Here is a 26,164-nt window from a genome sequence, read left to right as displayed (position 1 = left end):
ATTCTATCAAACATATAAAGAGGAATTGGTGCCCATCCACCTTAAACTCTTTCAAAAGGTTGAAGAAGAAGGAATACTCCCAAAGACATTCTATGAGGCCACCATCACCCTCATTCCAAAACCAGACAGAGATACCACCAAAAAAGAAAACTATCGCCCAATACCTTTGATGAATATAGATGCAAAAATTCTCAACAAAATCTTAGCCAACCGAATCCAACAACATACCAAAAAAATCATACACCATGACCAGGTTGGGTTCATCCCAGGTTCACAAGGATGGTTCAACATACGCAAATCAATCAGCATCATACACCACATTAACCAAAAAAAAGTCAAAAATCATATGATCATCTCAAAAGATGCAGAAAAAGCATTTGACAAAGTTCAACATCCATTCATGATCAAGACCCTCACCAAAGTGGGTATAGAGGGAACATTCCTGAACATAATCAAAGCCATTTATGATAAACCTACAGCAAATATAATACTCAATGGGGAAAAACCGAAAGCCTTCTCACTCCAATCTGGAACAAGACAGGGATGCCCACTCTCACCACTGCTCTTCAACATAGTTTTGGAAGTCCTAGCCACAGCAATTAGACAAACAAAAGAAATAAAAGGCATCCATATAGGAAGAGAAGAGATCAAACTGTCACTGTACGTAGATGACATGATACTCTACCTAGAAAACCCTAAGGACTCAACCCAAAACTCCTTGAACTGATTAATAAATTCAGCAAAGGAGCAGGATATAAGATTAACATTCAGAAGTCAGTGGCATTTCTGTATACCAGCAATGAAATATTAGAAAAGGAATACAAAAATATGATACCTTTTAAAATTGCACCTCACAAAATCAAATACCTCGGAATACACATGACCAAGGAGGTAAAGGACCTATATGCTGAGAAGTATAAAACTTTAATCAAAGAAATCAAAGAAGATGTAAAGAAATGGAAAGATATTCCATGATCCTGGGTTGGAAAAATCAATATTGTAAAAATGGCCATCCTACCCAAAGCAATCTACAGATTCAATGCAACCCTTATCAAATGACCCATGATATTTTTCACAGAACTAGAACAAACAATCCAAACATTTATAAGGAACAACAAAAGACCCAGATTCACCGAAGCAATCCTGAGGAACAAAAACCAAGCAGGAGGCATAACTCTCCCAGACTTCAAGAAATAAAAAATTTAATTGTAATGTTTACATGTAAGGATAACTTGATCCCCTTGCTGTACAGTGGGAAAATTTAAAAAAAAAAAAGAAAAAAGAAAAAGAAATACTGCAAAGCCACAGTCATCAAAACAGCGTGGTACTGCTACCAAAACAGACAGACAGACCAATGGAACAGAATAGACAACCCGGAAATAAACCCTGACACCTATGGTCAATTAATCTTTGACAAGGGAGGCAAGAACATAAAATGGGAAAAGGAAAGTCTATTCAGCAAGCAGTGCTGGGAAACCTGGACAGCTGCATGCAAAGCAATGAAACTAGAACACACCCTCACACCATGCACAAAATAAACTCAAAATGGCTGAAAAACTTAAATATAAGATAGGACAGCATCAAACTCCTAGAAGAGAACATAGGCAAAACACTCTGTGACATCAACATCATGAATATTTTCTCAGGTCTGTCCCCCAAAGCAATAGAAATAAGAGCAAAAATAAACCATTGGGACCTAACAACCTGACAAGCTTTTGCACAGCAATGGAAACCAAAAAGAAAACAAAAAGACAACTTACAGAACGGGAGAAAATATTGCCAAATGATGCAATGGACAAGGGTTTAACCTCTAGAATATATAAGCAACTTATACAACCCAACAGCAAAAAAGCCAATCACCCAATGGAAAAATGGGCAAAAGACCTGAATAGACATTTCTCCAAAGAAGATATACAGATGGCCAGCAAACACATGAGAAAATGCTCAACATCGCTATTATAAGAGAAATGCACATCAGAACTTCCATGAGATACCACCTCACACCAGTCAGAATGGCCATCATTAATAAATCCACAAATAACAAGTGCTGGAGGGGCTGTGGAGAAAAGGGAACCCTCCTGCACTGTTGGTGGGAATATAAAGTGGTACAGCCACTATGGAGAACAGTTTGGAGATACCTTAGACATCTATACATAGAACTTCCATATGACCCCGCAATCCCACTCTTGGGCATATATCCAGACAAAACTCGACTTAAAAGAGACACGTGCACCCGCATGTTCATTGCAGCACTATTCACAATAGCCAGGACATGGAAACAACCCAAATGTCCATCCACAGATGATTGGATTTGGAAGATGTGGGTATATATACACAATGGAATACTACTCAGCCATAAAAAAGAACGACATAATGCCATTTGCAGCAACATGGATGGAACTAGAGACTCTCATACTGAGTGAAATGAGCCAGAAAGACAAAGACAAATACCATATGATATCACTTATAACTGGAATCTAATATCCAGCACAAATGAACATCTCCTCAGAAAAGAAAATCATGGACTTGGAGAAGAGACTTGTGGCTGCCTGATGGGAGCGGGAGGGAGTGGAGGGATAGGGAGCTTGGGGTTATCAGACACAACTTAGAATAGATTTACAAGGAGATCCTGCTGAATAGCATTGAGAACTTTGTCTAGATACTCATGTTGCAACAGAACAAAGGTTGGGGGAAAAATGTATACATGTAAGGATAACTTGATCCCCTTGCTGTACAGTGGGAAAAAAATTTTTTTTAAATTATAGAAAACTTTTTTCCAATCAGGAGATGAACAATTGAATGTGAAACTGAGGAGAAATTGTACATAAATCCTTTAAGTATATTGACTCTGTGTGTATTTTTTGCTTTAACACCAAATACTGAACTCCAGTACCAGTTATGTGTTACCCTACACAAAAATAGTGTTCTTGTAATTTTTTCCTGGCCATATTAAAAGTCCTATGAGAGATAAAAGCAAGTTTACACTAAAATAATAATTAGCCAAATCTGAAGATACAAGTTAATGAGGCAGCCAAAACCCTTAATGTGCAAATATGTTTAAAGTAGTATAATTTACTTCAAGATTATAAAAAGATATGGCACATATTTTTAGGAAAGAGAGGAATACGTGATTCCTTTCAAGAAATGAAGATTATATATATATATATAATGGTGGGAGGTGTTCTTGCTGTGGTTCAGTGGGTTAAGAACCCAAAGTTGTTTCTGTGAGGATGCGATTGATCCCTGGCCTCACTCAGTTGGCTAAGGATAAGGCATTGTCGCAACCTGTGGCATAGATTGTAGATGCGCCTCTGATCTGGTGTTGCCGTGGCTGCAGCATAGGCTACAGGTGAAGCTCCAATTCGACCCCTGACCTCCAATTTGACCGCAGGGAACTTCCATATGCTGCAGGTGTACCCGTAAAAAGAAAAAAAATGGTGGGAAATATTACTACATTTATTTTGTTGCTAATTAAAAAGGAGTTATTAACACTTTTTAAAAGTTAAAATCTTATAAGTAATAGACTATGTTCAATCTGCATAAACTGTGCTCCCACTTATGTAGATTATTACCTAAGAAAATGTAGATCTCTGTAGGAAGTAAAAAACAGAAGCTCTGTCTTCTAGAATATAATAAGACATAATACACTGACTCTTTCTCTTCACTTATATAAGATATACATATTCATATTCATATTCATATATAACTGTATATAATAATAAATATGTGTATTATATTCAAATTCATTCACTGATACCCACCCCCACATACATATTCAAATAAAACTTACTATCAATGAAATTTCGACTTTAGCATACTATTCAGCAGATTTCATTTACTGGTTCTTTCATTTAATAAATATATAAACAAGTGTCTGTTATATGCTAGGCAAGTATACTACCAGTTATTGAAAATATTCAGGTAAGGGCACAGTTTTTAGGGCATTAGCCTACTGTGGCCTCCTTTGCCTGGCAAAGCAATAAAGCTATTTTTTTCTCCTTCAAAAAAAAAATCTTCAGATAAATAAGCTATGGCTCCTACCACTGAGGTCAGAATTGACATAAGGAGTGAAATATGATGCCAAGCACTTTTATCAAGTCTTAAAAATATTCAAATGTATGTGTACCTGGGTCACCATGCTGTACAGTAGAAAAAAACTGTATTGGGGAAATAGCAATAAAAAAACAAAAAAAAAATATTCAAATGATAAAAGAAGCATTTTTGTTCAAGCATTTCAAGTCCTGGGCATCACAGAAACTACATTTCCTGATTTAGAATTGCATGCCCCTGGAGTAGTCCATTCTTTTCCTTAGATTCCAGTAATTTTTAATTATAGAAAACTAAAACTGAATAATTTTTCTAGCTCAACAGAACCCATCCCCTTACTTTTTCAAGAAAAGAGCCAGACCTCTTTCCCTTCTCATTTCCATAGCAATGAGGAAAAGGCTAAACTGGTATTTTGGGGGCACTCTTTTACAGCTATGTGCAATTGCCGTTTTGAGCACTGTCCTAACTATAATTTATAAAATTGGAGACTAATATTATATATTTTAAAAACTTCTATAAAACAAATTATCAGGGCTGGACTTTAACATTTATTGATGCTCTTGTTTACTCATCATCCCTGATAGCATGCAGAGTTCCAAAATAAACTGAACAAAATATTTTACAATGAGACAGTCTATTGCTGTGATGCTATTTTCATTCTCCTTCCTTTCTTATCAGAGTTCATCATGCAGACCTACCTATTATTTACATTCTTTATCATTTGAATTGTTACAAATTTCTGATGATTCATCCTTAATCAATTAACTAGGAGATGAAATTTGGACCTATCAATAAAAGACAAGGACTTAACACCTTTTGTTAAAGAAGGAAATAGTTATTCACAGAGACGTGTCTTACATATGCTGACTCACACAATAGAACCCCATTACGTAAATAGAATTATGAAAGCTTTTTGTTTTGCATATTTTCGAAGGAAAGAAAATGAGTGCTTTTTTAAAAAGCTAGTAGGATAATCGCCACATTTGACATGATGGAAACTTTCCTTCTGAGCTGGAAACAGCAAAATGAGGACACATATATTAGAATACTTTTGTAGTAAAATATGCTATGAACTTGGATAGAAAATCCAGAAAAAGGCATCTATGGAAGTTTAAGGGATTAGGCTTGGAAGATGTAGAAATAAATGTATATTAAAGATGATTAAATACAATATAAATCATTTTATATAAACTCCACATTAGGCTACACATTTGAACTCTGTCATACTTCTGCACTCAAACATATTATACATTCCCTTGCATATCTCCCAAATTAAATTTTTTAAAGTATGTTAAGGGACCTAAGTATGGACTTCAAGGGCTGTGGGAACCTCCCAAAATTAGTATATATGTGCTACCGAAGCGAGCACGGAACCTCCCAAAATTAACCGCACCATCTGCACAATTATATTGGATGTTGTTAGTGATGGGAATATAAGAAAATTTGAAAGTTAGACTCAAGCCAGGCTGGGGGGTTGTGAGATGGTTTGTGTGCTTTAGGAAAAGTAATTACAAAACTTTTCCAAATGATATTAGTAGCTAATATATGTGGACTGTTTGCTATTTTGCAGGCACTATTAAAAATGTTTACTTGAATTAATTCAATTGATCTTCATAACAACCACATGATGTAGGAAATAGTATTATCTCAAATTTACAGGTGAGGAACGGACAAAGGGATGTTAGGTAACTTGTTCAAGGTCACAGCAAGTAAGTGGTGGTATCTACTAGGAGATGGCAAAAAAAGCAAAGGGTATGTCAAAGCAGAGTCAGAAAAAGACAGGTTTCTTTCTGTTGTTCCCCTAGTCTGTCAAAATCAGATCACAGATTATAATCACTCTGAATTCATTTTCAAAAAATATTTGTAAGGATTTTTTTTAAATTAATAGCAATGGCCCCAGAAGACAGGGTCTTTTGGAAAAGCATAAAGAACATTTATTGATCATCTGCTATATGCCAAGCATATACAGTGTTTAGTTGAATCATCAGAACAGCACTACATATTGGGTGTTAATTCCTTTTTACAGATGAGAACACTAAAACCAAGAAAAGATCAGTAACTTGTCAAGAGCACAAGCAAATGAAGGGCATAAGCGGAATTCAAATATTGCATTAAGTGACTCTAAAACCTGTCTTTTGCAAACATATCATGCTATTGCTCAAGAAAGTACAAAGCAAATTTCCTTGGTCAAAATAATTCACAATGAAGACAAACATCTTCCAGAATTTTGAATAAAATTATAAGAAGATGAATAAATGAAAACAACTCTTTAAAATAGGTTAATAAAGTGGTCACAGGTAACAGCTATTTTCAGTATTAGAGGCTAATTACACTCAACTCTAGGCCATGCATTGTGTTCAATTCCAGCTAGTGATACCACTGAATTTTTCCAGCTGGAGAACAGAAATGATTTTAGTAATTTTAAACATTCCATTCTTGCCTATAACTAAATATATCTCCAGGAAATATATCTACCCATAGTATGAGCATTTAAAACATAGTGAATGACGATAATGCCTTTAATCTCCACAGTTTTGTATATTTGCTTAAAAAATGGACTTTACTGTTTTAAGATTTGATCAGTTATACAGAATGTGGGAGCACAGGTAAACACCAGTCACTTGAACATAAGATGCTAATGATGAGTTTTAGATTCTTTTTTTTTCTTTTCATGGCTTCACCTGTGACGTATGGAAGTTTCCAGGCCCGGGGTCAAACTGGAGCTGCAGCTGCAGCTGCAGCCTACACCACAGCCATGGCAACACAAGATCTGAGTCACATGTATGACCTATGCCACAGCTTGTGGCAATGCCAGATCCTTAATCCACTGAGTGAGGCCAGGGATCGAACCTGCATCCTTGCAGAGACTATGCTGGGTCCTTAAACTGCTGAGTCATAAAGGGAACTCCTCTTTTCACTGTTTTATACAAATTTTTTTTAATATTAAAACAGGTCCCAAAATTTGAATAATTTCTACTTTAATTAACTAGGTAATATGAAATGTAGTTGCATGAATCTTACATACATATAATACAGGCTAATCAACTTTTAAGGTACAGTACAATTCATATATGTTTTACAGTTACCATTACAGGACTTAACAATATATGTGGCCCATCGCTGTCTGCTATAAGTCAATTTGTAAGTGAATTCCAGTTTTGTATATACTTCTTTTATCAAATTAGAGAAAAATTTTTCTTGAAAAGATTTAAAACAGGATATACCATAAAACTAAATTTAAAAATTCATAACATAGAAGTCACATATTTAACAGAAAGATAATATTCAAATATTACCACTTATTGCTACTATTATTGTTACTGTATTAATTCTATGAGCAAACAATACATATTATGTTAACTGAGGAGCAATTGTTTAGATTAACAGAATCATGAGTTTTAGTGTGGTGGCTTTGAAACATAATGCAAATTTTCTGACACCCTTCCCATCAAAAGGTGGAATCTAATTCCTCTCCCCTTTAGTGTGGGATGGTTTAAGTGATCTAAAATACAGAATGTAGCAGAAGCAGTGTTCTGTGATCTCCAAATCATGAAAGGCATAGCTTTTGTGTGGCTCTCTTTCTCTTGGATGGCTCTGGGAGAAGCCAGCCTCCATCTTTTGAGAATACTCAAGCAGCACTGTGGAGAGACCCCAGTGAGGAGAAAATAAGTTCTGCTGCTGCTAGGATAGCTAGCATCAAGTTGGTAGTCAAATAAATGAGCCATAATGGAAGTGGATCTTCTAGCCCTGTTAATTCTTCAGGTGACTGAGACATCAAAGATCTGGGTACAAATATCCAGTTGGAGGAAGAACAAATGTAAAGTCTCAACAGGGCACCATATCTTGGAATGTAAGGTGTGTTCAAGAGGCTAAAAGATAGTATCACTGTAGCATAATGAAAAAGGAATGAGTGGGAAGAGCAACTGGATTGTGAGGTAGGCTGATCAGTCGAAATTCAGTTACTGTCACTTTGAGGTAACAGTGCCCATCTCATTTCTAATAACTTAGTTTCTCAAAAAAGTACTGTTTAAATCATAAAAGCTAACGAAACAGACATTTCTACTTATTTAGAACATTTCTAGAAGGCACATTCACATTGCATTCGCTTGACATTTAATCAGATTTTTAGAGTGGCAAAAATGATAGGTTGAAGTTGCTCACAGTAAGTCATAACACCTCATTTGATAGCTTGCTGAATAATAGATGAAAGTATTATATCCATTTCAATTTGTTCTTTCAATTCACGTCCATGAGTGCCAACTAAAATATGATCACTGTTACATGCAAAAAAAGTATAACTTCGGCAATACTATCAGAAATTTATTGCTATTATTTTTTCCAAGAGATGAACTGAGTAACTCCTTATGTGTCTCTTCCTCTTTCTATCACTCACATTTATGGAGAAGAAAAAATCACTAGTTAAACACTTAAAGATATATTCAGGTTCAAAATGGAAGATACATTACTGGTTTTAAATAAGTAAAAATGTTTTCCATTTGCATTCTCATTTAAAAATCAGGTATACTAGAAAATAAAAGGTGTTGATTCTATCCCACTTTATTACAGAGGTCCTGATTCTCCTTTCTTAAAATAAGGCTGAATGAGGAGAGAAAGCCCTTCACTTCCAGGTATGTTAGTAATGTCCTGAAATTTGTTCTATAAATCAGACCATAATGAATCTCAGCAGGGATATATAAAACTACTTTAAATATTAATACAACTCCTTGTTTTGATTAAATTTTTCTTCCTTCCTTCCCTCCCTCTCCTTCCTTCCTTCCTTTCTTGACTGAGGTATCAAGGTACATGTAGAACTTGATACTTGAAGGTATCAAGTTACGTGAAGAAAAAACTGGTTGAGGTTGGTCAGCAACTAAAGAAATGCAAGTAAAAGAGTTGAAGAGGAGTTCCCGTTGTGGTGCAGTAGTTAATGAATCTGACTAGGAACCATGAGGTTGCGAGTTTGATGCCTGGCCTTGCTCAGTGGGTTAAGGATCCAGTGTTGCTGTGAGCTGTGGTGTAGGTCACAGACACGGCTCGGATCCTGCTTTGCTGTGGCTGTGGCGTAGGCCGGTGGCTACAGCTCCGATTTGACCCCTAGCCTGGGAACCTCCATATGCCACGGGAAGAGGCCCTAGAAAAGGCAAAAAGACAAAAAAAAAAAAAAAAAAAAAAAAAAGTTGAAGAATGAAGTGTGTACAGAATGCACCCAAGCACTCTCTAGGTTAGGGTGGGCCTCGATATAAATATTATTATAGTTGCATTATGAGGAAGAGTTCTTAAGCTACCTTATGGTTAAAGGACGTTTTCTGATATTACCTATGTTTTCTTATCAGATTCTGTGCTTCCTCAGAAGTGTTTTGCTTATACTCTGGCTTGTCACTATAGATTTGCCTACAAGAAAATATATTAGTCTTATGGGCTCTGTTACATATGAACTGTGGTATATAGATATGGAGAGAGAGGTAGATAGGTAGATAGACATACATGTTTTTATTTTAGTGTTATAATTTTTAAAATAATTAAAAATTTTTCACACAGTTCTAAGCTTGGTGAATATAAATCTGATTTTGAATATGAATCTGTTATTGTTATGCTCTTGAGTTCTATTAGCTGAATCACAAAACCCATATACCTGGACCTGGATAATGGAAAAATAACCAAAATAATGGCCCCCAGGAACACCTTTGGATAGATGGGCTTTAATCATTTTTTACACATCTGCCTTGCTTTGTATCTCTTTTGGATTTATAAAGAATTCTTTGACAAATATTCTCAATGGCTCTCCTTGGGATTTCTTTCTTCTTGGGAGGGGGTTCTATACATACATACACACACACAGACACACACACACACACACACACACACACTCCCTTCCTACTTTTGCAATAAAGCAATTCTGGGGAACCTATTAAATGGGAAAATATTTGCAAATCATGTATCTGAGAGGGGTTAATATCCAAACTATATAGAGCACTGATAGGACTCAAGAGCAGAAGAAACAAATAATCTGTTTTAAAAAATCAGCAGATGATTTGAATAGACATTTTTCCAAAGAAGATATGTAGATGGCCAACAGGAACATGAAAAGATGCTCAACATCTCTAATTATAAGGAAAATGCAAACCAAAACCACAATGAGATTATTACCTCAGATCTGTTTAGAATGGCTATTATCAAAAAGACAAGAAAATAAAAACTGTTGGAGATGAGGTGGGGAAAAATGAACTGTTGTGTGCTGCTGGTGGGAATGTAAATAGGTGCAGCCACTATGGAAAACAGTATGGAGGTTCCTCAAAAAATTAAAAATAGAACTACCATACCAGGCAGCAATTCCACTTCTGGGTATCTATATGAAAAAAATGCAAACATTAACTTGGAAAGGTATCTGCATTCCCAAGTTTATTGCATCATTACTTATAACAGCCAAATATGTCCATTAAGGAATGAAAAGATAAGAAAAATGTAGTGTGTGTGCTATACACACACACACACACACACACACACACACACACACACAGGAATATAATTAAGCCATAAAAAAGAATGAAATCCTGCCATTTGTGACAATATAGAAGGACCTTGAGGGCAGTATGCTAAGTGAAATAACTCATAGAAAGATAAAAAATGTATTATTTCACTTATATGAGGGAAAAGAAAAAAAACCAAGACAAAAAACCACCACCACCACCACCAACAACAAAACCAGGCTCATAGGTACACAGAACAAATGGGTGGCTGCCAGAAGCAGGAGGCCAGTAGGTGGGAGAAACAGATGAAGGTACAAACTTCCAGCAAAAAAAAAAAGTAAGTCTCGGAGTTCCCGTCGTGGCGCAGTGGTTAACGAATCCCACTAGGAACCATGAGGTTGCGGGTTCGGTCCCTGCCCTTGCTCAGTGGGTTAACGATCCGGCGTTGCCGTGAGCTGCGGTGTAGGTTGCAGACGTGGCTTGGATCCCGCGTTGCTGTGGCTCTGGCGTAGGCCGGTGGCTACAGCTCCGATTCAACCCCTAGCCTGGCAACCTCCATATGCCGCGGGAGCGGCCCAAGAAATAGCAACAACAACAACAACAACAACAATAATGCCGCGGGAGCGGCCCAAGAAATAGCAACAACAACAACAATAACAACAACAACAAAAGACAAAAAAAAAAAAAAATATGTCTCAGGGATGTAATATACAACATGGTGAAGAGTTAATTACACTCTATTTCATATCTGAAAGTTTCATAATTGAATAAATCATAAAAGTTCTCTTCATAAGAAAAAATTCTGTAACTATGGCAACTCAACATTGTAGTGATCATTTTGCAGTATATTCAAATATCAAATCATTATGTTGTACACTTGAAATTAATAAAATGTTATATATCAATTATACCTCAATAAAAAATTTTAACAAAAATTAAAGCAATTATGAAAGTTGAAAAAGGTTGGGTGTTTTTCACTTGCTTTGAAAATTTTAAGATGACATGTATCTCAATATATTTTCATATTATTTGGCTAAACTAATTATACTTATGTTATACTTACAATCAAAAAAGATGTTTCCAGGGATTTTTGTTGCCATCTTTGAAGTATATTTTACCATAGGGTGTGTTAAAATAAACATTACTCATAATAAAATTCAATACCACAAGCCATGGATTTAGGTAACTGTAACCAGCTGTTTTAAAACTGTTTCTCTATTCAAGATTAAAGAACTAAATATGATAGCACAATGCAGTTTTTCCACTGTAATGGAGGTCAACATTAAATGGCAATAATCCAAAGTTTTACAGATCCATTTTCCCTTCTCTAAATAATAAAGTGATTTTCCCTTTAAATATAAATATCTCTATGAGTAATTTTTCTTGGTGTTTATAACAAGGGAAAAAGGTCTTTCTCCTCTTGCCTTAGTACATTTCCTTTAGGCAATAACAACATAAGATGCTTCAGGTGAAATTTTGAGCTTGCATGCTGTAGCTTGAATTTTCTGATATAATATTCCCATTGATCTGAAAGTGCTTTTATTTGTTGATTAGTCTTATTGTATGTTTTAATTATAATCCTCCTCAAAACACTTTCTGAATGTAGCAAACAAAATATAGTCATTCTCCTTAAGATATGATTGTTCATTTCATGACCTGCTTATTATTAAAATGTGCTATAAAATATACTCTTGTATTAACAATTGTTTTAATATCATCTTATGTTGTAAAAAACATGGTCTGTATTTTGGCTTTTAAAGGCTGTTAGTATATAAGTTCTGTATTCCTTGAATCTAAAACTGCCATAATTGAACTGTGACTTACTATTTCTTCCTCTCCAAGGGGACTTCATATTCATTAGTTGTCTCTTTTAAGATTTTCTGCAAGATCTGACATGCGTATGTTTATTAAGCTAATGAAAAGTTCCCAGATAGAACCCTGAAATGTCAAATATCTGATAAGAAAAAAAAAAAGACACCAGCAAATAGATGCCTGATAAATGCAAGGCTGGATATTTAAAGATACTTGGCAGCCAACCTAAGTGTAAAAAAGGGCTTGACTACCATGACAATGACCTGATCGCAGCTCTTTAGCAGCAGAAATAGTGTTGTATGATTAAGAAACTAAATCACCAGCCAAATCTTGGTTATCATACAAGAGCCATACCATGGAGCAAACATTTTACTAATATAAGAAGTAATACTCATCCTTCTGATGATGTACTAACCTGATATTTATTATAAGCCAAACTGAGAATGTGAGAAAGAGGCAAGGATTCTCTAACTTGTATATAAGAAGAATCATTTCCTTTCCCTGTGTACTTAAGATGAAACAGTCTGTATGCTGTAAGGATGGAATGAAATCCCATGGGATTTCAAAAAGAAAAGGTGGGATTTAGTGATCTTGGTTTAAGCTCTAGTTCCATCAGATTTTACCAGCCAACCAAAGAGAAGATTAAATGGCAACAAAAACTGATTTAGAAATCTACTGGTTAAGGCTTTGGGAATTGGCCCAACACCTACGGTTTGTACCTTGAAGATATAGAAAGATTAATCATGACCCCAGAGACTGCCTTAGTCCCTTAGTCACATCAGGATGCATGTGTTGGTAAATATTATGCTTTTGAAGTATTCTATATGGTAATATATTAAAGAAACTGTCAAAATAGATTGCCCAAATCATAGACAACTGAATCATCTCATTCAAACAAACAGCTCATCTAGGAAGGAAATAAGGAAGAGAGCTGGCATTTACTGAGCATCCACCGTATCATATCAGGCTTATGGCTATTTCTTTTCACAAACCCGATATAATTTAAAACTCAGTATATCTCTAGATGGAGGGTGCTCTTGTTCACAGAAAACAGAGGTAACTGAAATGCATGGAAATGAAGTAAATTACCCATGCTCTACTTTGTCCCACCTACACTTATTTCCAACCTAAACTTCTTCCAGAGGTTTAAAACCATGATAAACTTTCCTGTTCCTCTCTGTAGAACAAATGAAAAGACAGATATGAACTATACGAGCATATGCAGATTTGAATCGACACTGATTACATTTATAAAATGGTTTAAAATTTGCAATCTTTAACAGTCTTTTAAGTTTTCTTTTTAAACTGTTCTTTATAGAGTTCAGAAAACTGTAGTAGCAAAGGACATTATTGATTTTAATATTTTAACTTTTATTAGAAAAATTTTGGAATGCTTTCCTAATTTAAAAAATTTTTGTTTTTATCTACTGTGGAGTTTTTCGGGTATACAGTCATATCATGTATCAATTAGGTGTTTTTTGTCACCTTTTCAATATTCTTAACTCCCACTGTTTGCTTATTTTTGCTAGCATCTCAAAATGTTTGAAGTAGTATTTTTTAAGTAGAATGTTCAAAGAATTTCATTTCTGTTCTGAATATAGAAAAGCTTCTAGTCTTTTATCATTTAATATTTTTCTACTGATATGCACGAGTATGTGTGTGTAAATATAGACAACACATACATTTATTACATTAAAGATCATGGAAGTATCCTTATGTTTTTCCTTTGGTAAGAAATTTTTTATTAGAAATAAATATTGAAGCTTATCTAATGCAATATTAGTGTCTATACAAATGACCTTATGGAGTTCCCACTGTGGCTCAATAGGATCAGTGGCATCGCTGCAGCACCAGGACTCAGTTTCTATCTCTGGCCTGGCACACTAGGTTAAAGATCTTCATTGCTGCAGCTGTGCACATAGGTCACAACTGCAGCTTGGATCTGATCCCTGGCCCAGAAACTTCATATGCCGTGGGGCATCCAAGAAAGATTTAAAAAAAAAAATGCTCTTCTGATTATTTTTGGCATACTGAAGTTCTCATATCATTTTTTTTTTTTCTTTTTAGGGCTGCACCTGTGGCACATTGAATTTCCCAGGCTAAGGGTTCGAATCAGATCTATAGCTGCTGGCTTACACCACAGCCACACCCACTGCAATGTGGGATCCAAACCTCAGCTGTGAACTACCCCACAGCCCCTATAGATCCTTAACCCATGCAGCAAGCCCAGGGATCGAACCCAGATCTTCATGGACACCAGTTCAGTTTGTTTCCGCTGAGCTACAATGGGAACTCCCTCAACAATTTTTGAGCTGTAGTATGAGTACCTATTTGTCTTAAAGTATTATTCTTTTAATGAGATTCTAGATTATACTGGTTAGTATTTTACACAGAATTCATATGTGAACATAAGCAATATTTACTTGTATTGATTTGATACAACTGTTTTCTAGCTTAATAGAACTATATTATGGTTATTCTTTATGACCTGAAAAACTAATGGTATATATTCAGTCTATTCCCAATGAGTTGAAAGAAATAACATATATAATACCAGGCCAAGTTTTGAGAGAGTAGTTCCTTTGACTACAATCTCTAATTCTTCCATAGTTAATTAGTTTAGTGTGGTTTTCTAACAGTGCTTGAGTCAATTTCAGGATTTTATATAACACTAGAAAAATCTATTAAAGTCTCCTATAATCCCTTTATTTTTCCAATGCATTTGCTATTTTCCCATTTCTCACATCTAATTTTGCTTAACTAGATTATTTATTTATCATATGACTATCTCTTGGATTTTTCTATCAAGCTCTCTACTCTTTTCCTTCCACTTCCTACCTTTTAAAAAATATTCATCAATTTCAAAATATTTAAGATATTTCTAGGCTTCTCATTGTTGTCACAATGTATTAGTCAGTTCAACCAGAGAGGCAGAATCAGTGAGATATAAAGCTATTTAGATAACAGATATAGAGAGAGATAAAAAAATCTATTTCTCTATCTACCTACATACCTACCTACCCACTTACCACAGAGAAATTACAAGCAATTGGCCTATATAGTCATGGTGGCTGGTTAGTCCAATATTTGAAGGGTAGGGAGTCAAAAAGGGACAATCATGAATGGGATGGAACTCATGGGCATGGGCTGAAGCTGTAGCTGTGTTCAGAAACAATCAGGAAAGAAAGATTATGAGCATGGTGAAAGTTGTCCATGGCATGAGAGAACACTACTGTGCACAGATGGAGTATCTTCTCTCACTGAAGAAAGCCTCAGTTCTGCTTTTAGGCCTTCCAACTAAGTAAGTCAAACCTAATCTGACTGAAAGTCAATTGATTAGAGATCTTCATAATATCTGAAAAAAACCCTCGCAAGAAAACTTAGACAAGTGTTTGAATAACGGGGAATGGTAGTCTGGCCAGGTTGACATATCCTTTTCTGTATACCCTGTTTTCCTTCTTTTCTCTTTTCTAGTGGTGTCTAAAATAAACAGCCTGTGTTTCGTTTGACCTAGGATCATTACATTATAAATATAAAAATCTTATTCAAACTTATGTTTCTCAGTTAATTAGTGAAAAAAACTTTGGCAATTTATTTTTCCTCTCAATTTACATTGGAGCAACTCAGTTTTTTTACTGATTCTTCAATTAGATGTCTCTGATATTAGGGTAAAGTAAATTTTTTGGCATCTAATTCCTAGTTCAGCCCTTCCTACATACACCTGGATGTTCTGTTGTCTTTTGTTCCTCCCACTCTAAATTCTGCTTTGGGCTTGCAAAGTCAAATTCACCATAGATCTGGTTTCCTCCTGTCTTATAAATACAAGGGTTATGGGTATAACTTAGATTTCCTAATGGTTTGAAATAACATAATATAGAGGAATGTAAGCCAGCACAGGCAGAAAACATCTTAACATTACTTCTCAAAAAGTCTCTTATTTCATATAAAAAATTTTATCTTCCAGATCTAATCCTTGCCAAACTGAAATCCTTGGTGTATATAAGGTGAGTAGGTATATACATACATATATTCAAATATGTAAAATATACATAACATATACACAAATATTATGTACACATATATATTATATACATATATATGTGTATATGCATAACCTAATAAAGGAAATTTTCAATTTCATCATTCTTTATTGAACAGGGCAATTCAGCTCAATTTAGCCAAGCCATGATCTTATCTTTCTCCATCATGAGAGTGATTAATTTTTTTAAATGAAAGAATAATTTCTCATCATCAAACTCCTAGAAGAGAACATAGGCAAAACATTCTCTGACATCAACTTTACAAATGTTTTCTCAGGTCAGTCCCCCAAAGCAATAGAAATAAAAGCAAAAATAAACCAATGGGACGTAATCAAACACAAGCTTTTGCACAGCAAAGGAAACCATAAAAAAAAAAAAAAACAATGGGAGAAAATAGTTTCAAATGATGCAACTGACAGGCGCTTAATCTCTAGAACATATAAGCAACTTATACAATTCAACAGCAAAAAAAGCCAACAACCCAATGGAAAAATGGGCAAAAGACCTGAATAGACATTTTTTCAAGGAAGATGTACAGATATACCAACAAGCACATGAAACAATGCTCAACATCCCTGATTATTAGAGAAATGCAAATCAAAACTACCATGAGATACCACCTCACCCCAGTCAGAATGGCCATCATTCATAAGCACACAAACAGCAAATGCTGGAGAGGGTGTGGAGAAAAGGGAACACTCCTACACTCTTGGTGGGAATGTAAATTGGTACAACCACTGTGGGAAACAGTATGGAGGTACCTCAGGAAACTAAATATAGAACTACCATATGACCCAGCAATCCCACTCTTGGGCATATATCCAGACAAAACTTTCCTTGAAAAATATACATGCACCTGTATGTTCACTGCAGCACTGTTCGGAATGGCCAGAACATGGAAACAACATAATTGTCCATCGAGAGATGAATAGATTAAGAAAATGTGGTATATATACACAATGGAATACTACTCAGACATAAAAAGGAACAAAATAATGCCATTTGCATCAACAATGGATGGAACTAGAGGCTCTCATACTAAGTGAATAAAGTCAGAAAGAGAAAGACAAATACCATATGATATCATTTATATCTGGAATATAATATACAGCACAAATGAACATCTCCACAGAAAAGAAAATCATGGACTTGGAGAATAGACTTGTGGTTGCTGAGGGGGAGGGGGAGAGAGTGGGATGGACTGGGAATCTAGGATTAATAGATGAAAACTATTGCCTTTGGAATGGATATGCAATGAGATCCTGCTGCACAGCACTGGGAAGTGTATCTAGTCACTTGTGATGGAGTATGATTGAGGATAGTGTGAGTAAAAGAATGTATATATATATGTGTGTGACTGGGTCACTTTTCTGTGTAGCAGGACATTGACAGGACACTGTAAAACAACTATAATGGAAAAAATTAAAATCATTTAAGAAAAAAAGGATCATTTCTACTAGCAAAAACTTATGCCTGCATCTACTTCCAAAGCAGAAACACCTGAGGCCAGTTTGTGTTTCCCTCTTCTACTATAGGAATATACTAAGATTTCTGTTTCATCTACTGGAGTTAATTTTAATTTTGCATACATAGCTTTTGTTACAGGAATTATAATCTGCATATTATCTTCTATAATAGCAAAAATCAAAACTATTTAAACTTCTCCAATTGCCTCTTGTTTATTCAATAAGAGTTCTCTGAAGGATGCAAGAACAATAAATTTCCAAATCACCTGCTTTTGAAAATTTCTCATCTACATTTGTAAAAGGCAGCTTGGCTGAATTTAAAATTGTGGATGTATTTCTCCGTGGGAGAATACTAGACGTGAGTTCTAGTAACAAAGAACACCTAAGGAGCAGTCACTGAGAATTCTGGGGCTCAGGTGCCCTTCCAGCCATTATCTAACCCTCATATAATAGTAAAAAAATCAAGAACAAATGGAGATCAGCCTCGAAAATCCCCTGAGCAGGGAAAACTAGTTTAGTCATACAGGCAAATCTTTATTTAGCTTATTTTGCAAGACTAACGTAACCTGGGTCATTTCTTGTTTATGCCTCTGGAAATCATAAGCAAAGCTTAAACTCTTTCCCAAGAATGATACGAGGTAACCACTGACCAATTTCCTATCACGTAAGAAATTCTAACATTATAAACAACCACTGTGAAGAATAAAGTCACTGTCTTTTCAATATAAGTTGCTTTATAACAATATATCCCTAAGCTTCAGTCCATGTTTTGGCCTGAATGCTCCACTTTGCAAACTGTGCACAATAAAATTTTACTACTTTGGTGATTCACTGGTTTTAATTCTGCTATTTCTGACCTTTTGACACAGTGAACCCAGAAGACTACAGGCTAAAAATAGACCCCCAATTGGCACTAGTGTGCCCACACTGGGAGCCACGGGGTCCTTTCAACCACCATACAGCCTTCAGGATACAGCCCAAAAGACCCATATGGCCAACAGGCTGTCCAATAACTGGTGTCCCGAGGGTCTTTAAACTTTTAGGCTGCATACAAAAAGGAACCTAGGGCTCTATCAGCAACCACCCCACCCAGGCATGGTAATATCTCTGGGACCCTTTCCAAAACTCTGGTGCTATAAAATCCACAACTCCTACTAGGCTGCCAGCAGGGCTAGTGCTTCCTGCTTCAGTTAAACTCACCCTCTCAGACCGCAGAACTCTATTGGAAACCTACCTGCTGCCTCAGTGGTACATGGGAGCACTTCCAAACGTCTGATGCCCTGGTACTAAGGGTACTTTCTGAGACCATGATGCACACAAACTGTCTTCCAAGTTGACCTTATGGTAGCCAGTTCCCCCGCTGTGGAATATAAGGATCTACTTACTGGTAATCATCCTTCCAGGGCAGGGGGGCTTCCGGTGCCACTGATTACATCAAGCTAGTACAGCTGGAAATCTTCTGACCATCAAACTTTCTGCCAGCTAAGAATGAGATTCCTTTGACCTCAGCCAGTGTCAACGCTGAAGAACCTAGGGTTCCTCTGCAATCAGCCGGCCCTTCCGCTATGGAAAGGAGAACATTTCCAGTCATGACTTTGGCATCCAGCAGAGGAAGCAGGAATCCTTCAATTTCTCAGTTCACAAGTTAGGAAATCGTGAGCCTTCTCGGCTACCATCTCTCCCTCATACAGGTGCTCCGGAACCATCTGGCCAGAAACCCGCCCCCTTCACTCAGGTTCGGCAAATCCTTCAGGTCCTCAGGTGGTCGTTATAAGGGGGAAATCAGGCAATTCATACTAGGCAGTCAATATGCCTTTCAGTCTGGGGACGTCTTTCCCAACCAGACAGCTGCAGTCTTACCACTTTGCTGGGGTCCTGGGAGAGGGGCATGGGGCCGGTGGGGGGGGGTTCTGGACACCATCTGCCGTGGGGGCCCTTTTGGTGAGAAGACTAACTTGGCACAGTTGTGCCAGGGCTCCTGCCCAAAACCCCTGCTGTAGAATACAGCACATTAACTAAACTTCCAGCCGCCTGGAGCCCCTTTTGGCAGCACACTACAATTGTATTTAGTGTCACAAAAGCCCTTCCACCCTTAAGTGTCTCGGGGAGCTCTTTCCACCCACAGTTGATTCAGTGCACCCAGCGATTTTCACTGTCAATTTGCCCCACTTTTCATGATTCCTTTTGGCTCAGTATTCTGAGCCATTTCAGCCACCATCCTTCCCCACTCAGCGCCCACCCACTCAAGCACCCTGGAGAACCTTCCAACCACCAATTTAGCCCCTCACTAGAATTCTAGAGCTCCTTCTGGGCCAAAGTCATCAAAAAAGTACATACCCTTGAGACAATCTCCCTTCCATAAGCTGTATGACCCAGAGACCTTGAGCATTTAGGACACCTGGAACTCTTCCAGATCCATGCAGTCCAGGACACTGGCACCCTGGAACACTTCTGCTCTGCACTTCTTCTGGTGCTGGTACCCAGTGGGTCCTTTATGATACCATGCTTCCTGCATTCTGGGTTTCAGAAGATCCCTTATGGGCACTAGCTTGCTCTAGTGCTAAGGAATATGTGGCCTTACTGACAACCACCTATTTAGGACACTGGTGCAAGGGGCTCCTTTTCACCAGTGCACCGCCATGTGGGCAGTGCCCTCAGGAAACCTGGCCACCAGACTTCCCACCAGCAAGAGTTCCAGGATTCCTGCTGGCCTTCAGTCTATATGTGCTAGTGAGTCTTAGGTTCTTTAGTGACCAGATAGCCCACCTATGGTGAAAGGAAAGCACTTGGTCATATCATTAGCCACTGGCTAGGGAAGGGTAGCCCTCAACCACTCCTAGTCAGTCAGCAAACTAAATTAGGATCTATCTGAGCAACCATCTGCCCATCCAGCTGATGCCTCAGGGTAACCCTCCTGCAACTAACTTGCCTCCTCCCTAGGGTTCCATGGATTCTTCACATCCTAAGGAAGCTTTTTTTGTTTTTGTTTTTGTTTTTGTTTTAAAAAAGCTGGAAGTATGAGCTCCTCCTACCAGCACTTCAGCAGGAGGAAGGCTTTATGCCTTGGCACACCAAGCCATTGCTCCTTCTCACACCCCAGGACCCTACAATGCACATGCCTGACACCTCAATGGTGCCTTGGTGAGGTACTTCTGGACACCATTTCTCCTGACATTGTCCTGGTAACCCTTTCGGCAACTAGACTGTCAGTGCACTGGGGTCCTCCAAATTAAGAATTCTTACTATGGAACATACAGCCTTGTAGGGAACCATACTAACATCTTGTTGGTGCCTTGGGTGCCCTTTGGCCTCAGTACTCCCATTGTATTAGTATCATGAGGGCCATTCTAGCCTTAAAAGTTTTTGTGAGGTCCTTCCTGCCCATAGCCACTCAGCCAATAGTTTGACCACCTGCCAGTTGTTGAATCTGGAGGGCCATCGATGAAAATTCACTTCTCTGGGGGATATACCTTGGGCCCTTTTGGCTAAGGAATTTGAGCCCTTTAGGCCACCATCCTTCCCCCAGCTCTAGTGCACTGGAGAGCCACCCACCACCAACAGTACCTCTGCTCTAAGGTTCCAGCACTATTTCTGGCCCATTGTCATCCACATGCCCAGGAACCGAAGGTTTTATGCCACCAACCTGCTCCCATGATGCAGAATCTAGAACCCTTCAGGGTTAGGTCCAGCTGTGGTGAGCCAATAGTTCTTCCAGTCCTCATCTAGCTCATTTGCCATGGAACTTAGAACACTTTTAGTCACCAACTTACTCACGAGTATCTCTGGAGACTTTCCAATCACCAGCCTACCCAGTACTTAAGGTCCCAGTACTTATGGCCCCTGGTCTTACTGTGATGTGGGGGCACTGTGTATCCTTCTGACCATCACCTTCCTGATAGGATGCAAAACTTGGAGCCCTTTGTGCATGTCATCCATTTTAATCAGTAGGAACTTGGTGGCGGCGGTGGGGGGAGGTGTTCCTCTGGAATCATGCTTCTCTGGTCACTGGCACTCAGAAAGGACTTCTGGGCACATTCTTCCCTGGTGTTGGTGACCTCTGGGTCCTTTCTGCAAGAAGCCTATCTTTGCATAGTGTTCCAGGAGAGCCCTTATTTACACAGGCTCACACCCTTGCTTTGGAATGTATTTCTTTACTGGAAACCACACATCCAGAAATCTGATGAAAGGGTCTACATTTTAGCACCTCAACCACATCTGGGTGTTGACCCAGGAAACCTTCTTGCCATTAAACTTGATACTATCTCGGGTTCTGGGTTTTCTACAGGCCCATACTCTGTACATACTCTGAGGAACTAAGGGTTCTCTGGTGACCTACCTGCTTGTCTGAGGTGGAAAGAGTATTTTTAATCATGGCACTTCTACCCTGTAGGGGAACCATGAGCCCTCCAGGCCATCAGCCAACCCTCAAGGTCAGGAATCCTGAGCCCTCATGGCCACTATCCGTCTATTTCACAGGCAACATAGGGAATCTTTCTGCCAACAACATGACCACTGACAGGGGTTCCAGTGATTACTGAGGCCCCCATATTGTCTTTACACAATGCAGTCCTGAGTACCTCTTACTTGGCTTTCAGAAGGACATAACTCTTGGTCTGGGTCATTCTCACTTTCTCATTCCCCAGAACTCTTCCAGATGCCTACTTACCATTGGGCTGATGCCCAGGCAAGCACTTTCAGACACCATCTTTCCTGGCATTGTTGTCCTAGTAGCTCTTCTGTGACCAGACAGCCTGTGTACTGGGATACTATGGGCCGAGGTAAGAATTCGTGTTAAGGAGAATATACGCACCTACTGGAAACCACACTTGTACTCTCATGTTAGTGTCATTAAAGCACTTATGTTCCCAAATTTCCAGGAGTCCTTCTTACCCATAGTACATGGGAAAGTCAGGGCCCCAGGGATTTCTGGCCATCAATTTGCCTATCTTCTGTTGAAGTCGAATAACATTTGGTCACAGTTTAGGCCACCTCCTGAGATAATGTGGGTCTTTTGGGATCCAGAATCTGAGCCTTTTGGACACCATCTATCTTCCCCTTTCCTTACCCATTACTTCCCCTGGGTGTCCACTTGGTTACCCAAGGAAATCTTCCAAACACCAACATGGCCTCTCACTAAGGTGTCCTTCTGGCCCTGAGTCATCACATGTACCTAAGAACCAAACATTACTCTGACACCAGCCTGCCCATGTAGTGGAGAACCCAGAACCCTCTTGGGTACTGAAGTAGCCCAAAATTGGGTAACAGGTGGCCCTTTCAGTCATTAGCTACGCTGTTTACAACAGAACCTAGAATCCTTTTGGTTAAGGCCTCCCAATAGATACCTCTGAGAACCTTCCCATCACCATCCAGCCTAGCCTCTGGGGTTCCACATGTCTTTATGACCCCTAGCCAGACAACGAGGTGGGGAATCATATACCATTGGACCACCATCTGCCCTGCAGAGTTTGGAACCCAGATTCTATTGGGGATCACTGCCATCCTGGAGGGTTGTTTCCTGGCACGAGCTGTGCAGGGATGCTGAGAGAACTCCCACATGTATCTGCCCCGGTGCTTGCATCTTAGGGGTGCTAAGACCAGTCTGCTCACACACTAAATACCAGGAGATCCCATCAGGCCACTAGCCTGCGCAGTGCTGTGGAACACAAAATTCTATAAGCAACCATGCATCCAGATCCCTGGCTGAGAGAGCTTTTCTGTGTCACTGCACCTCCATCTAGCGGGTGTACATGGAAACCTTCCAGTCTCCAGACTCCCCAGCAGCTAGGGTTCCGGGATACTTACCAGTCCCCAGCCCGAATTTGTTCTGGAGAACTGAAGGTTCTTGGGCAACAAGCCTGCCCATCTGCAGTTAAAGGAGATTATTTACCCCTCACAGCACTAAAACCCACCAGAGGGTGGGATTGCAGGGTCATATGGTAGTTCTATGTATATCCATATAGAGCTATCTCCATACTGTTCTCCATAGTGGCTGTACCAGTTTACATTCCCACCAGCAGTACAGGAGGGTTACCTTTTCTCCACAGTGGCTGTACCAGTTTACATTCCCACCAGCAGTGCAGGAGGGTTCCCTTTTCTCCACAACCCCTCCAGCACTTGTTATTTCTGGACTTATTAATGATGGCCATTCTGACTGGGGTGAGGTGGTATCTCTACCATATGACCCCACAATCCCACTCTTGGGCATATATCCGGACAAAAGTTTCCTTGAAAAAGACACATACACCTGCATGTTCATTGCAGCACTATTCACAATAGCCAAGACATGGAAACAACCCAAATATCCATTGGACAGATGATTGGATTAGGAAGATGTGGTATGTATACACAATGGAATACTACTCAGCAATAAAAAAGAACAAACTAATGCCATTTGGAGCAACATGGATGGAACTAGAGACTCTCATCCTGAGTGAAGTAAGTCAGAAAGAGAAAGACAAATACCATATGATATCACTTATATCTGGAATCTAATATATGGCACAAATGAACCTTTCCACAGAAAAGAAAATCATGGACTTGGAGAATAGACTTGTGACTGCCAAGGGGGAGGGGGAGGGAGAGGGAGGGATTGGGAACTTGGGGTTATTGGATGCAACTTGGAATGGATTTACAATGAGATCCTGCTGAGTAGCATTGAGAACTATGTCTAGATACTTACATTGCAACACAACAAAGGGTGGAAAAAAAATGTATACATGTAAGTGTAACTTAGTCCCCATGCTGTATAGCAGAATAAATAAATAAATAAATAAATAAATAAATAAATAAAAATAAAAAATAAAACCCACCAGACGGAACTGTGAGCTTTTCAGGCCTTCAATTAGCAAGCAATCTTGGTATTAATGAGCCCTCTCGGCCACCATTTGTTTACTCTTTCCCGGGTGCTCCAGGAAATCTTCTTGCCACTAAATTTTCCTCTCACTAAGGTTCTTGGAATCCTTCAGGTCCACAAACCATCCTTATGTTGTGGAAACATGGGCTTCTCTAATTAGGCCATCAACCTGATGAGCCCTTTAGATCAGCATCCATGTAGATTTTCTCAGGCCCTGGGACTCCTCTGGATACTTGTCTGCTATCAAGCTGGTGCCACTGGGAGCATTTCTGGACCTCATCTGACATGTAACTGCTGCTTCCCTGGCAGGGGTGGTGTATGTGGGGGGGTCCCTTATTTAGTTAGATTGCTGGTTAACTGGCATTGCATGGGCCCTCCCCAGATCCTGTTATGTGGAGTATATAGGCTGATTGGAAACCACACTTCCAGCACTCTTGTGGCCTCAGTCCCAATTAGACATCATACTCCATATTGCATTAGGATCATGGAGGGACATCACACGTAGTGTCCAGGAGTTCTCACTGCTCAAAGTTCACTGACATGCTGGGGGACCAGGGAGATTTCTGGCTATAAGTTCTCCTGTGGGCTTTTAAAACTAGAGGGTTGTTTTTTTTCCTGTCACAATACCAGACTTGGGCTTATGTAACATGAGCCCTTACAGCTAAACAATCTCAGCCCTTTCAAACATGGTACTTACCACCAGTATGTATGAACCTATAAACTTTCAGGCTGACAATTTGTCTCCTTCCTTAGGTTTTGGTGTCCCTTAGCATCTGGAATTGTTCAGCTTCCTAGAGGACCTAAAGTTATTAGGCCACCAGCCTGACCCTCTGATGCAGAAATCAGGACCTTTACAGTCACCAGCTATGGTATTCGAAACAGATGCCTAGAACCCTTTCACACATGGAAATCTGCACAAATTAATGTGCCTGGACACCTTCTGAGTGCCATCTGGTCCAGCATGAGTTCTAGGTGACATTATGGCCCTAGTCCGTTCATCAGCTAGAGGAACTAGATAATGCTTCAGGTCACCACCCTCTTCGTAGGCTGTGAAACTCAGAGCCCATTGGGCACTGTGTCCATCTGGAGCTCTAGTTCCCTGAGGCTTTTTAAGACACATTTGATCCAAGGCACTCACACCAAAGGAATATTTCCACACATGTTCTTCCCTGGAGCAGGTACTCTGTGTGCTCTTTCTGAAGCCAAACTACTTGTGCATTGGATTCCAGGAAAGCCCATTTGGGCACTATCCTACACCTGCATTAACACACTGCCCTATCAGCAACTATTCACCCAGAGATCTAGTGCAAGTGGCCTCTTTTCCTCACTGTACTTTTCTCTATTTTTTTGGTCGCACCTGCAGCATGTGGAAGTTCCTGGCCCAGAGATCAAACCCTAGCTACGGCTGCAGCCTGCACCACAGCTGCAGCAGCACCAGATCCTTAATCCACTGTGCCTTCCTCCCCACTGCCCTTGATC

The 26,164-nt window shown here is 38.9% G+C and overlaps 1 protein-coding gene across 2 annotated transcripts in view; it reads right to left on the bottom strand.

The window, feature by feature from the left end:
• Positions 1–26,164, bottom strand: part of LOC146394521 (uncharacterized) — a 159,656-nt gene that overhangs the window by 107,008 nt on the left and 26,484 nt on the right. The window contains exon 3 of one of the 2 annotated variants that reach the window (XM_085008495.1): positions 19,218–19,395. The exons of the other annotated variant lie outside the window; for it this stretch is intronic. The gene's annotated coding sequence lies outside the window, so the exon portion shown is untranslated. The remainder of the gene's footprint in view (positions 1–19,217; positions 19,396–26,164) is intronic. 2 annotated transcript variants of the gene reach the window in all.

This window comes from Sus scrofa, chromosome X (assembly GCF_054392235.1).
Source record: "Sus scrofa isolate SSC_HxYL_T2T_F1_AM1 chromosome X, Sscrofa_HxYL_maternal_Yorkshire_Landrace_v2.0, whole genome shotgun sequence".
Taxonomy (NCBI): domain Eukaryota; kingdom Metazoa; phylum Chordata; class Mammalia; order Artiodactyla; family Suidae; genus Sus; species Sus scrofa.
Note: the sequence above shows the minus strand (reverse complement) of the source record. Positions and strands in the feature narration are given on the sequence as shown.